This window comes from Falco punctatus (assembly GCF_963210335.1).
Source record: "Falco punctatus genome assembly, chromosome: 8".
NCBI classification, from domain to species: domain Eukaryota; kingdom Metazoa; phylum Chordata; class Aves; order Falconiformes; family Falconidae; genus Falco; species Falco punctatus.
In genome coordinates, this window is record NC_137588.1 from 46,212,565 (window position 1) to 46,226,401 (window position 13,837).

Genomic DNA, 13,837 nt, shown 5'->3' on the forward strand with positions numbered 1-13,837 from the left:
CAGCAGAGGCTCTAGCAGCAGAGGCTCTAGCAGCAGAGTAGGTTCACTGATGTTAGTACCATCCCATGGGGCTGAGCAAAGTGGTAGTAGCAGGCCTGTTGATATTCTCAAGTACAGTGAAGCAGTGTCAGCTGGAGCAAAGCTACAACCCCAGCCTGGAGCCACCCTGGAGATGTGGCTGGGGGCGAAGTCACCTACAGTGTGTATCTGCAGCTCCTCAGGAGACCAGTCAATGAGCTAGAGCGGTACCGGGCAGAATGGCACGCAGGTAGGACAGCAGTATTGTCTTAGCTGGGGTGGGTATCTGGGCTTTAGGGGGGCTCCCATCTGTGGGTGAGGGGCTGGTGTGCCCAGGCTGCAGCTGGGCTTGCTGGGCAGGTGCTTTCACTGGGTCATCACTGCTGGGAAGGCACCGCTGTGCCTGTCCCCAGGGCTGGGGTGACGGGGCACCTTCCTCTGCGTGCTGAGGAAAAGCCGAGCCTTGGTGGGGCCCTGAGGTGGCTGGGTGCTGCCCAGAGGTGGTGAGACACTGGCTGTGTTGCGATGGGGTGAGCCTGTGAGCAAGGGCTCATTTGCAGGGCCAGAAACCAGGCAGTGCAGCCCTGTCCTGCTCGAGCTGTTCTCCCTCACCCCGGAGCATCTCTGGGAATGATCTGTGAAGCTGGCAGGACCTGGCACTGCTCCGCAGCTGGGCTGCTCCATCCTCGCTTCCTCAGCTGGCTGCGGAGGTGCGAGGCGGGGGGGGGGGGAGCTGGCAGCCCCGCTCCTGGAAGGTGTTCATTCATGCGCTGACATGTTTATTTGCATAGAGACATTTTAGGCTTTTTTGTTGTTGGCTGACTTATTGTACAAGTTCTCAAAGCTGTGATATTGAATTATAAATTGAGACACTGTATCCGTGAAAGATGCTTTTTGACTATAGGCAGCATTATCGAATATGACAGTCACAATAAATGCGTGCTATAAAGCCAAACTAAATATGCTCTGCAATCCAAGATGTGCAAATCAGGCAAGTAGAAAAATAACCATAATATTTTTTTTTCACAAACAAATCCCAAACCTTGGGTGATGATTTCGTTTAGCTTTATGTCTTGGCTCCTTGGCAAAATACTCAGGCAGCAGATAATGAAATGACCTACTTTTGCTGTCTTTGTTCATGATAACACATAAATTAAGAATTGTGCCCTTTCAAATTAAACTGATCATTTTTGTAGAAATTAGAGTGTGAAGTGGGGCTACTGGTTGGAGGTGAGGGAGGGGAAGGTGGGCACCGGTCCAGCTTCTGTGGGGGTTCTGCTGGGCTGTGCCCCACTCCCAGGAGCTGGGGGCTGGGCGTTAGGGTGGTCCTGGGCTGGTACCCGCCACCAGCTGGGTCTCTTCCTCTTACCAGCTTGTCTGCTGCACGAGGCTTTACCTTCTGGTGAACTTCTGGGGGCCTCGGAGGCTAAGCAGTCCCATTTAGCTGATTATTTAAATAATGCTCTGGGTTTAACAGAAATGCTAACTTGAAAGCTACCATAAACGGGTGTCGTTTAGAGCAAGTGCCCAGGGAGACCCTCCCTTTGGATGGGAATTGTTTTGCCTCCAACTGCATCTGATGTGCAATGTGTTGTAATGCTTTCTGACTGGGTGACAGCAAAATAATGTTTGCTTTAATTGAATTTCAGACTGGGCATGTGGGCTGCAGGCTGTGGCGCTGGGGGATGTTGTGGGTCTTGGTCAGAGGTGGGGGCTGCTGAGCTGGGGGAGCGGTCCAGGCTTCCAGCAAGGATGAAGGGATAAAGTGAGTGTTGTGTGGGGCCACTGTTGCCTCAGAATTGGATGGCTGGGTCAGAGTGAGGTTGTTTAATAATGCCGGATGATTTCCTGCGCGTGCCAAAGGCATGGAGAAGGGTGGAGAGCAGCCAGGGAGCGGGATGCAGGCAGCCCTGCAGCAGTGTGGGTGAGGGGGGCTGCTGAGTCTGGGGTAACTTCTGTCCTCTCCACACACCACAAATGAATCTCGTTGTCTACAAAATCCATTATGAAACCAAACCATGTATTTCCATATACAAGAGGCTAAATATAACGCTTGGAGCTTTCCATTTCTGGGCCTTGCAGGCATGGTGCAAATCCGTGTGTGCTACAGCTGTGGGAGCGGGGCTGGGGGTGAAGGCAGGGTCCCTGGGGACCCTGCTGCCTGTCCTAGACATGGTCCCCTCCTGGGCTGCTGATCCAAGAGCCCATCCAGCCCCTCTTCCTACAGGCTGGGATGCAGAGGTGGCAGCACCAACTCTGTCTCCATCCCTGGCAGAGACCAGCAGACATCTGGGGTGGCATGTGGGAGGATGTACGGCAACACACACACACCCCCCCGAGATGAGTGGGTGTACCTTAAATACATCCCTGCTGCCCTGTAACCCCCCAGCTCAACATGAAGCAGTGTCTCTCTTGCAGAAACCTGTTCCTGGCTGCACTGGGACTTTGCAGGGCTCCCTGGTAGAGGACTGCTGTGGACAGCAAGGATGATGCTGGCTTACCCCAGCCCTGGGTTTGGCCCTGTTTGCACTGCTGGCATGTCTGGGCCCTGAAGAGGTTTGTGCCACAGCTGCTGGAGTGCTGCGGTGTGACAGGAGGCTGCGGGGAGCTTACGTGACATTCTCCTGCGCCACAGCGCCCTTGCACTCCCATCCCAGCGAGCTGCCCGCCGCTGGTGATTTCTCAGGGCTCCTGACTCCCACACACCGGCAGAAGGATTTGAGGATCAGAGGGAGATGGGGCCATGCTGCCCAAGCCCTGTGTGTGCGGCAGGGATGAGGGGTGCTCAGAACCAGACTCATCACAGATGCCAAACCACAAAGTATCCCAAGTGATTTCCAGCTGTGTCTGTAGCAGGGGCTTGGCATGCAGCAGTTTGGGGGATGCTGTGCCTGTCTCCAGGCTCTCATGTAGTTTGGGTAGGTGCAACCACTGCCCTGGGGGAGGGGGAGAGTGGGGCAGACCTGGGCTGCTGGTGTGGGGTGCTGTGCCCTGCAGCAGAGACCCTCAGCCATGGGGTGAGCAGCGCTGACAGCTGTGACCCTGCACTGGTGACACCTGCTCTGTCACTTTTGTGTTGCCAGAGTTTCCCAGACTGGCCCCCAGTGCTGCTCCCAGTCCAGGCGTGCAGTGGCCCCAGCGGTGGCTCTGCTCCCTCTCCGGGCTGGCTCCCGTGTCCTGCTATTTTTGCAAAGCAGCTGGCAGGGTGTGTGTACTTCTTCCTTTCAGTCTGTTGTTTCCAGGTTCAGTGAGTAATTCCTGATGAGCTGTAATTTCTAAAATTAAATCCTTAAGATTACAAACAAGAGGCCTGAACTGATATTCCTGTGAGGTGTTAACTCCTTCGGGGCTGTCTCCCCTGCAAGCCTGGCCCTCCTGCCCTGGGACCCCTGCTGCTGTGGCCAGTGAGGGCAGGATGGGACCCTCTTGGTTTGGACCTGGACCCAGCAGAAGATGGACCTGTTGCTCCAGACCACAGCTGCTCTCCATGCTGATGTCATCTTTGAAAATGTCTTATTTAGGTCAGATTTTTTTTCCAGGCAGATCTTCTGTCAGTCTTGGCATAATTTGAGCTGTCTAATTGGGTGCCCCTAATTCAGCTGAACATGCTGTTAGTCTTATTGAAGCAGCTTGGGCCTCATGGCTTGATTTTTTTTTTTTTTTTTTTTTCCTTTCCCTTTTTGCAGTGGATTGATTTTCCTGTCAATGTGATCTCTCCCCACTGAAGTTTCCATTGCTGCAAAGTTCAGGTTCCTCTTTGTTCTAATTATCTCTGTCTCCACACAAAGTGAAAGAGGCAAATGCTCTGGTCTATTTTAAGGTGTAACTGAGATGATGATCCTGCACAGCTGGGAAGGCTGCAGGAAGCTTCTGCTCAAAGGATCATCTTTCCTTGCCCAGAATCAAAGGAGCAGCCAGTTTTTGTTGGGAACACCCAGGGGAAGGCTGTGTCTACCTGACCATGCCGCCCTCGTCAGGGAGCAGCATCACTGTGCCCTGGTTGAGGCAGGAGCTGCTTCCTCTTCCCTGTGGAACCTGGGGATGCTCCTTGTCCTCCTTTGTTACAGGAGCAGAAGATTAGGGCAAGGAGCCCTTGCACGGGCTGCTCCGGTGTCGCTCTTCTCCCAGGCTGGAGAGCGGTGCTCCGGTAAGGAGGATTTTGCTGCCATTGCTTAGTTATTCCTCATTCTCCAGTGAAGTCCCCGGAGAACACAGGGTTTTTTCCTCTCCCCAGGCCACCATCAGTTGCAGTTTCCCATAATAAGATCAAGTAGCAGGAGCAATGCAAGCTCAGCTGTCCTAACCCCTGCTGGGCTCTCCTGGGAGCTGGCCGTGCCCAAGCAGCAGCCCCTGGCACTGCCCCAGCTTGCACCAGCTCCATCTCCCCACAAGTGGAATCCCTGGGGGGTGAGGAGCCCCAGCAGCCTGGGAGGGGGCCTGGTGGCAGGTGAGCTGTGGCACTGGCGCCGTGGGCATGTCCTTGTCCCCAGATGGATGGGTTGTTGCTCTGGGGAGGGGAAAAAAAAAAGGTATTTTGACACTTCAGCTATTGGTCCTGTGGTGCATGTGGGGAGCCAGAAATAGAGCCTGGAAGGATCGGGGTGACTCATGTACCGATGTGGCTGGGAACGGTGATGCTTTGCTTGCTGTGGGGCTGGCAGCTTCAGGCTGCTCTGCAGGTGTAGGAGATTTGGGGCTGGGAGACTTGTCATTCCCAGGCTGTCCCAGTGTGGGGTGCCTGGGGACAGAGGCTGGGGAGCAGGAGTGCAGGATGCTGTGAATACCCCGAATACCAGAGCAGCCTGTGTACAAGCGAAAAGCATCTCCAGGGACTCGGCCAGACCCTGAGCGTGGTGCCCTCCCCATCACATCTGCATTTCCAGCCTGTGCTGGGCAAGCCCTGTCCAACTGCTCGGCATGGTCCTTTCTTAAAGGACCTGAGCATAGGGCTGTGTAATTTGGGGGGAAGTCCAGCCAAACTGGGAGCACGGCATGGCCAGGTTTGATTTAAGTCAGGAGCACAGGAGTTATTGAGCCAAATGGAATTTTTCAAGTTAAATGCTCTTTTATTGCTAACATTCAGCTGTTGACAAAAAGGCTATTTTCTGAGAAGGCTCTTTCTGACAAAATATTTGAAAGTGTTTTAAAATAGTTTGCGTGGAAATGTGGGGGAGCTTAGACTGAAAGGAGCTGCGGAGATCATCTGTTCTGCCCCCTGCCAAAAGCAAACCCAACCTGAGCCTAGATCCAGCTTTGAATTTATATCTTATTTTTACATTTTTCAGTGCAAATCTGAATTTTTTTCATCTTGAAGCAACCTTCAAAATCTTTGTCAAAACAGTTTCAGTTAAACTTCTATTGAAAGTAGATTAAAAGGTTGGTGTGAAAATAACTATTCCAAAATAAAACATATAGTGACCTCGTCTGGATTCCTTTTAGTGATTTTTTTTTTTTTTTTTCTATCTGTCTTAGAACAGGAAAATATTCTAAGATCTTCAGGTCTGGAGGTAGAGATGAGCTGTGGCTGAGCCAGCTTTATCTTGCACTCTCGCCTGGGATGCTTTTGTTGTGCTGAGACCTTTTGGCAGCTGTGGGGCAGTGACTGGTCCAGGGATGGTGGCACAAATGGCCACAAGTCTTGCAGATCAGCAGCAGACACAGTAGCTGGAGGATGGTAACGAGCATTGGGCTCAGCTCAGCCCTGCCCGGACCCACACAGTGATGGGGGGGCTATGGCAGACAGAGCTGGGGGGTGGGAGGTGTGCCTGGATGTACCTTGCCCCAGTCCCTCCACTCCAGAGCATCGCAGTGGGTCACCGGTCCCTTTCAATGCCACTTGCTGTTCTGCAGCTCCTGCAAGGTCCTTGTGCCCTGACTGGTAATCTCTATTTTGATTAAAAATTAAGAGTTTAAACCTTTTCACTGTAGGGTGAGAATGGGACTTCTAAAGGCAAAAAGACCGGTGTGTGCATAAAAAGGATCTGTATTTTATTACTCTCATTTTGGTTTTTTTCCTGTTACTAATCTCATTATGTTTAGGAGTATAAATTTAGGTTGGCAGAAATCTGTATTGCTAAAATATTTTACCTTAAGTTCTTAGAAGCTCTCTCCATCTGTGAGGATAATACCAAGTGTTAATTAACTAGCTAATCCTATGCAGTGCTTGGAAAACATAAAACACGACAGAAGTAAGTCCAAAGTGCGATACCAACCTAACAAAAGCGAACCTGTCCTTTTTCCAGAGGAGAAGGCTTTGGGATTTCTTTTTTCATTGAGAACAACACTTGGCTTGCTTCAAATATCTGCTTGAAGCTGCAAATCACTTTTTAAATCAGAAAGCGAGGCAAAGGGAGACTGGAAGGTGGCCAGGAAAATACCAGCGTGCTGTTGGGTGCTTCTGCCCCAGCCGTTTCGCTGTCCTGGCTGCAGGTGAAGGGCTGCAGATCTGAGCTACCCGCTGCCCGGGTGCCCTGCACCGGGCACTGCTGTTTGCTCCCTGCGTCTGCTCCCCCTCCACGAGTGGCTGTGCCTGGCTCCTTGGCACGCTGCAACTGTGAAAAGCTCGTATGAACCCGCTCCCTCTCACCTGAGGGAGCATCTCTGCAACACAGAGCAGCACCTCCACGGAGGGCTGTGTCCCCAGTGGTGTCTGGGGCAGCCCCGGAGCGAGTGTGTGTATAGCGAGGTGGGCTGCAGTGGGCTGGCATCACCCTGGTGCTTGTCATCGCCTTGGCATCCTCTGCCGTGTCCTGAGGTTCACGGGCACATCTTTCAATAACGTGGGGCAGGGTGCATGTTATAGAGAAAGTACGTCTGTGGGCAGTGCTGGAGGCCAGCAGCGGTCGGGGCGATGCTGGGGATGGAGCAGGGTGGCAGGACAGCCCTTGCTCGGGCCAGGGTCTGATGCAGGAGGCTGGATTCCATCGCTCTGTGCTCCAGGTAGTTGCTCATGCATCTGCAGATCACAGGCTGGGGATCTGGAGAGCATTTAGCGGTATCTTGAAGAATTGTAGGGGCCTTGGCCCTACCTCACATGGGTGTTTTGGAATGTCCTGCTCTAGTTCTCGTTTTCACAGACTTTGCAGAAGCCTGGCTCGTTCACCTCCAGACAATGCCAAGTGAAATGATTTTCTTCTAATATCATCTCATGGTGCCAAGCTTGACACGAGCAGGTTCGTTGCATTCGTGCTCTACAGTCACAGCTGCTGATCTGCTCCATCCTTCTCCCTCTGTGCAAGAGAGCCGGGCAGGGCAGTGGCGGGGGGGATGGGGTGGGTGGGAGCCAGGCCAGTACCGGTGCCCTGTACTCCCTTCACCTGAGCTCCGTTCATCAGAGCTGTAAAAGGTGTCTGTGCAAGATCTTACATTAATTGGAGCGGGGTAGCCGAGCTCCTGGTTGCTGATGAAATCTGCCTTCATGTGCCAGTGAGTGTTGCCCAAGCCTGGAGCTTGCCGAGGCAAGGTGGGATGTGCCACCCTGTCACCACGCTGCAGGGTGGTTGTTATCTCGTGGGCACAGACCTGGAATACAGATCTATCTCCCGTTCCTGCTTTGTGCTATGTTCTCAAAAGCACTTACACTGAGCCATCCATTAAGAGATTACAAGACTGCTTGGCTGGACGCCGTGAGGAGGTGAAGTCGGGGCGAAGGGTTGGATGTGGCGTAGGAAGCTCATCCATGAGGTGGTGGGACGGTGTCCTGACCAGGGGATGGTGCTGGGTTGAGCACAAAACAAATCAGATTTTTTCTGCACCCATCCAAACACTCCACTGTGCCCTTCCTAGCAGCCAGGTTTTCTTTAACACCTTTCTGATAGCAGCACGATGACTCTCCCATTTGCTGCATTGGTGAAGGGCAATCAGGTTACCAGGAGAAGGAGACTATGGACCAGCTCTGTCAGGAGCCTGCCGGCTCGAGCACCCTCTCTGCCCTGCAAGCAGCGGCCAGGTCTGTGCATCCTTCCCGCGTGCACTCAGCTGCTCCAAGGAGGAGCTGCGGAGGGTGTGCGCCACGTCAGCACGGTGCAGCGGGAATGTGACGTCTGCTTTTGTTGTGTTTAGCAGGGATTAAGGAAAGTCAATATATTTCTATGTAGCATTTTCTATTGGGGAAACAAACTCCAGAGCAGAGCAGTTAATAAACCTTGCTGCCAGAGGGCCGTCTTGGCCACCAGGGCACACTGCGGGCCCATGGCCACTTGCTGCCCACCAGCACTCCCAGGTCCTTCCCCGCAGAGCTGCCCACCAGCAGGCCGGCCCAAGCCCGTACTGGTGCGGGGGTACCACGGCTGCTGCGAGGCAGCCTTGCAGCCAGCACCGGCCCCAGGCAGGAGCCCTGCCGAGATGGATGCTTTGAGGGTCAATGTATATGTGAACGTCTCCTGGGCCGTGTGGGAAGCTCCTAAGAAACAGCTGGAGCCCCCTGCAGAGAACCCTGGGGGGTGACTGGTGATTGCCTCATATTCCAGTGATTTTTTTGTATGACAAAGCAATTTGTACGGTGTCACTCAGGCCAGTGGACTGGTTTTAGCTCCTTGGTTTGCTGAGTTGGTGTCAGCCACTGATGTGATGCTGGTGTGCAAAGCTTGCAGTGGGCGAGGGACCTGCCAGAGCCCGTGCTCCGGGATGCTCCACACCCCTGGAGAGCTGGCACCCTGTGCATGTGCTGCAGGAAGCCCCTGCAGCTCAGCACAGCCAGGCAGGCTCCGCGGTCTGGCTCACCAAGCACCAAAGCCCTTTGGGAAGCATGTGGCCGGACTGGGGCCTGGGCACTGCTGGCCCTTCAGGGAGGCAAGGATGTTCTGCTGCAACTACAGTGGAGCCGTGAATGCTGACACTGCCTCTGACTTCAAATCAAACTCCCATGCTCTCTCCTACTTTCAGTGTTCCCTGTTTTTCTTCACTGTTTTTGACCCTGTAAAGCATGGCTGCAAACTAGGATGTATGGGGCTGTAAATGGAGGCTGGGGGCAGAGGTGTGATGCAAACTGTGGGATCGAGTGATCAGCATTATGTAAGTTGTCAGCAGCCTCTGACCAGCCCGTTCATCTCCCTGCACCCCATGAAACCAGCATGGAGAGGTGTTGTGATGTGCAATGAGTGGGGAGCACTGAGATCCTGAGGGTGGACCACCAGTGTGCCAACAGCTGGGTGCCCAGTTACCCAGTGCCAGCAAAGCCCCATTCTGTGTCGCAGGAATCCATCTCTAGAGCAAACAATCTACTTCAAGTATTGCTCTGGTGGCCTTAGGTCAGTGTCAGTATTTGAAAAACTTGCATTACTCTTTGGAAAAACTCAGATCAAAAGAAATATTTAAAATAAGTCCAGCCAGGTAGAGTGTTAAGTTGGGGAGGGTGGTCCTTAGTAGCATAAACGAGAGGGTCACAGTGCATGAAGCCAATCTTTCTGCACTCTCAATGGAGAAGAGAAAATCAAAGAACGTGAGGAATTTTAAAAGGGGATCTGAGACCAGGTGTTGCCTGTGTGCCAGGAGCTGTAAAGCAAGGGGCTACTTTATGCAGTGCTGTATGAGGAGAGACTTTGCTGCCCCAAAAAAATGCTTCTGACCTTGGTGTGAGCCAGGACCTTGATTTGTCTCTTGTCCTGGGAACAAGGCTGGGGTCCCCATCCAAACTACCTCATGATGGGACCAGTTTTTCTCTCCCTCCTATTTGTCCTTCATCTTCCAACTTGGCAAGTGCGGCATCTGCTTGAAATTCCTCAGCAGAGCTCCAACAGCAGCCCAGGACAGTCCTGCACTGCCTGCCTGGCCCACAGCCACTACCTCCAAGAAGAGTTGCTCCTGCCCACCAACAGGCATCATCAATCCCAGCAACAAATGTGCTAGAAAAGCTGCTGCTTTCAACCTTCACGCTGGCTTTAAACAGTAAATAAACTAAGCAAGCAGACCTGGAGCCCCTGGAAAGAATAGTATCCCCCTCGGTGACTCTTACTCAGAGGTACGAGGCACTGCTCCTCAAGACTGGAAATGCCACCTGAGAAATGCAGGCTGTGCCCAAGGCAGTCATCAGCAGAAACAGGTCTTGGAAGCCCAAAGCTGGTGCTGCTGGACCATGTTTCTTACTGTCTGCACAGGATCTCTGCAGAAACTGGAATATAGTCCGTATCTTGGTGTTGTGAGGCTTTTTTTTCCTTCCTTTCATCTTGAGTTATTGATCCAAGTAGTAAATGTCTGTTCTTCCATCATCAAGAATTGTAGAACCATGGAAAGATTCTATCATTATTTTAACAGCCTTGGTATTGTCAAGGTTTGGGGGGGGAGGAAATTCCAGCACAAGTATGCACAGTGCCTGGGAACTGTGTGGGGAAAGAATTGCATCAGCCAAGGGGCTGGGAGATGCACCCACAGCTCTGGGAAACAAAACAGCTCCAGGGAAGCACTATCTGTTGGACACTCGTGATGGAATGCTGTTGCACCCTGGCACCGTGCTAACCTTCAAGCAGGCAGCAGTGACACAATTTCTGGGGTAGCTCCCATGGCTGGGAGCCCTCTGCACAGTCCTGTTGCAAGTCACTGCTCGTGCAGGTTTGTTACGAGTGTTTTAGCTTCATGCTAATCTGAGGTGACATGCCACATCTGTCCTGCTCACAGTGTAAGCGTGGCCTGTGCTAGGAAATATAGCGCTAGACCTGCGAGCTCTCCTGGCATAGCTCACCTCCCACCAGCTGGAGGTACTTTTGTTGCAAGGCTTATGCCAATTCTCCCCGAGAAGTAAGCTGGAAGCACTTTTTGCTGTTCTAAATGCATAAGGATTTCTGCCAGTGATGTCACATGGAGATTCGCTTCTGTGTACATACCTGTTACCTCTGGACCAGCAAAAGCTCCTGATGTGGGCTTGCCCGGACCTCTCCAGTGTGAAGGACTGATGTGAAATTGGAGTGTATATTTTCTCAAAGCCCTGTTTAAAGATCCTTATTCCCTCTGCAGCGTGGCTGGGCTAGGAGTGCATCTCCTCCTGGCCTTGGAAATACCACCTCCAGGCCTGGCTGGGCAGCCCATCCAAGGCATTGCCTCCTCGCAGGGATACACGGAGCTGGGGGTGTTGCGCTGCCCACCTGCAGTCAGATCTGAAAGCCTTGAGCCCCCCAGCTCTCCTCTGACCTTAGTCCATCTTTATCTTGTAGATGAGCAATTTCAGTGCTGCAAACGCAACGCTGGCCTCCCCAGGGGTGGTTCCCCCTCCGGGGGCAGGGTGCTGCCCTCCTCGTGGGCTTGCTGCCTGTGAGGCATCCCTGGGCTGAGGGGTGCAACGTGGTGGTGAGATCCTTGCTGTTAAACGGAGACAAAACCCCTGCACTTTAAGCAGCATCCTTGGTCACGGCAAAACAGCAGGAGCAGCCCCAATCGGCCGTGGGCGGTGGCTGTGCCCTGCACTGCACTGGGATGTGGATGTATGAGCTGCTTGGGCAGGGGTCCAGCTCCTGCCTGCCCGCCTCGAACTGCAGCCCAGCTCCCTGGGGTGAAACCGGGATGCAGCCTGTGCTGTCTGTGCTCCCCTGAAGAGCTGCTTCAGATCTGTTTATAGACACCTGTGAAATCCTCACGCTGCTGAAGTCAGACTAAACTCCTGTTGACTTCAAAGGTGGGATGATTTCACACCGAGCCTGCAGCTCCCATCCCTCCTTCTCAGATCTCACTCCTGGACCTTTAGATACCCTCTTTTAACTTTCCATGATTTGTACAGTCTGGAGCTATATTTGGCCTGGAATAGGTTGTGTTTGCCCCCTAACATCATTTGACAAGCAATTTCGAGCTGGGTTTTGCATCACCTGTCAAAGGGCTGTGTCACGCATAGGTGCTGTCAGATGTGTTTTCTATAGGGAGCTGGTCTGAGAGCAGATGCGTCTGAAGGCACCTGTGCCCTCAGGGTTGGTTGTTTTTCTGGATTTTAGATTTCTTCTGAATTGGAAAAACCCTGTTTTTCTCTCTGGAGAGGCACAAAGTTCTGCCCTGGCTCTATGGGCTGTTGGAGCCTGGGGAGCCTGTTTCGAGGGCAGTCCCAGCCCTGCCTGGTTTCCAGCTGAACTTGATTGAAATCTTATTGGAACTTCCCAGTTTTGACAAATCACTACTTTCTATCAGAAAACAGTTTAGCTCTGAATTTTTCTGGCTACCAGTGATGTATCTAGACTCTAGTGAACAACCAAGAAATGCCTTCTCCTTTCCCCTTTGTGTCCCAAAGGCACCTGTGAGCCAGCCAGGGATGCTGGGGTGCCTCTGAGGAAATACAGCGTCTCTGGAATCATTTTCATTGACATAGTGTCGCTGAAATCAGAACCTGAAATGTTATCTATAATTATAACAAAGTTTTTCTCTGCCACTTTGTATTTTCTCTCAGCTTCACAATATCCTGATAATTGCAGCTTTTCCCCCATCCCTCTAGCTTTAATTTGCAGCCCATCACAATGCTGGTTAAAAGAATCAATCTTTAAGTTCATTACCTCAAGCTCTTTCCCAATATGTTCTCCTGTAGTTTGAATAGATTGTGGTGTTCTTCCCTCAGATCTCTATTTTTCTCCTCTCTGGCTGATTGAGACAAATTACCCCAGGGTGAGGAACAAGCCTGATGCTGCGTCCTCAGCACTAAACATCACCAGCGCGGGCTCCAGCGAGCACAAAGCGGCCCCACAAAGACGCGCCCTCTGAAGCATTGCTTGCTGAAGATGTCTGGTGGCAATGTTGTGGAGTTTCTCGTTTCTATTTCTGCAGCTGTGATGATGGAATCTGAACGTGGGTCCCAGGGAACACTAAGCGATGCAGAGCATCCCTCCGCAGGCGCTGCAGGTGTGCATGGGAGTCTGCAGTTTTTTCTAGCAAAAACCACTGTGGCGTGTTCATAAGCAAGTGCTGGAGGCCTAGGCTCCAGAGCTGGCCCGAGGACACCCCTCCCTGCCCACTCTCTTCACCAGGGGCTTCAGCAGGGACCTGAGCCAGGGCCGTTCCTGCTTCGCCATCTTCCCCACCTGCAAAAAGCCAGGCGGATCCGCATCCCTGCAGCGATGCGCTTTATCTGATTGGCACTGTCCCTGTCGGCAAAGCAAACCAGGTGACGTTACCTGTTACCTGTCACGGGCCCGTTTGCTCTGTCAGAGCGGTTGTGCTTCCTGGCGTGGTGCAGGAGCTGCGGCACGTGGCTCTGACGTGGCAGTGGTGCAACGTAAGAGATGGGCAATGTCAGAAAAATGTGATATGGCTTTTCATTTCCTCTGCCCTTCAGTACGTAGCAAGGGCAGTTTGGTGTAATATATAATTATAGCTGCGCAGCAAACAGGGCTGTATATGGAAAGAGTTTTCCCTCTTGCGTGCTGGCTATAAATCACCTCTCGATGCTGAGTGCTACCTGTAAAAGCTGAAGCTTTTCTTAGCACCTCAGCATCCCCAGTGGGTAGTAACGCTGCACGAGGCTCTGTTTGTATTCAGGCAAGCTCTTCAATAATTCCAGATGTTATGTATTGATATTTTTTTATTTATAAAGCCTCAAACTGTTTTGTCCCCAAATTTGACTGTATCCGTACTGACTCTGGGGACGTCTTTGCTGTTTACCCTGTAGCACCTCTGTCCTGCCCAGGAGGAGGTGGCTGTGGGTCACCATGCTGCTGCTGTACGACTGTTCTTTTCCTTGCGGCAGACCTGGGCTGCGGGTCTGAGGCTCGCTGTTGTAGTTGCAGCTTTTTATCACAGTCCTTTGGTTTGTCCTGGGAGCTGGGGAGCATCTCGCGTCCCACAGCTATGGCAGCAGGTGAGGGATGAGCCTGTGGGTCAAGTTAAGCATCCAGTGAAAAACTGAAAAAAATCACAG

General features: G+C 52.4%; 1 long non-coding RNA gene across 1 annotated transcript in view; it reads left to right on the top strand.

Annotated features, from left to right (window-relative positions):
- The window catches only part of LOC308068269, a 43,416-nt gene that overhangs the window by 269 nt on the left and 29,310 nt on the right, over positions 1–13,837 (top strand). The window contains exon 2 of the long non-coding RNA XR_013929920.1: positions 1–13,837. This exon is cut by the window's right edge and continues 29,310 nt beyond it. This is a non-coding gene — a long non-coding RNA (uncharacterized lncRNA).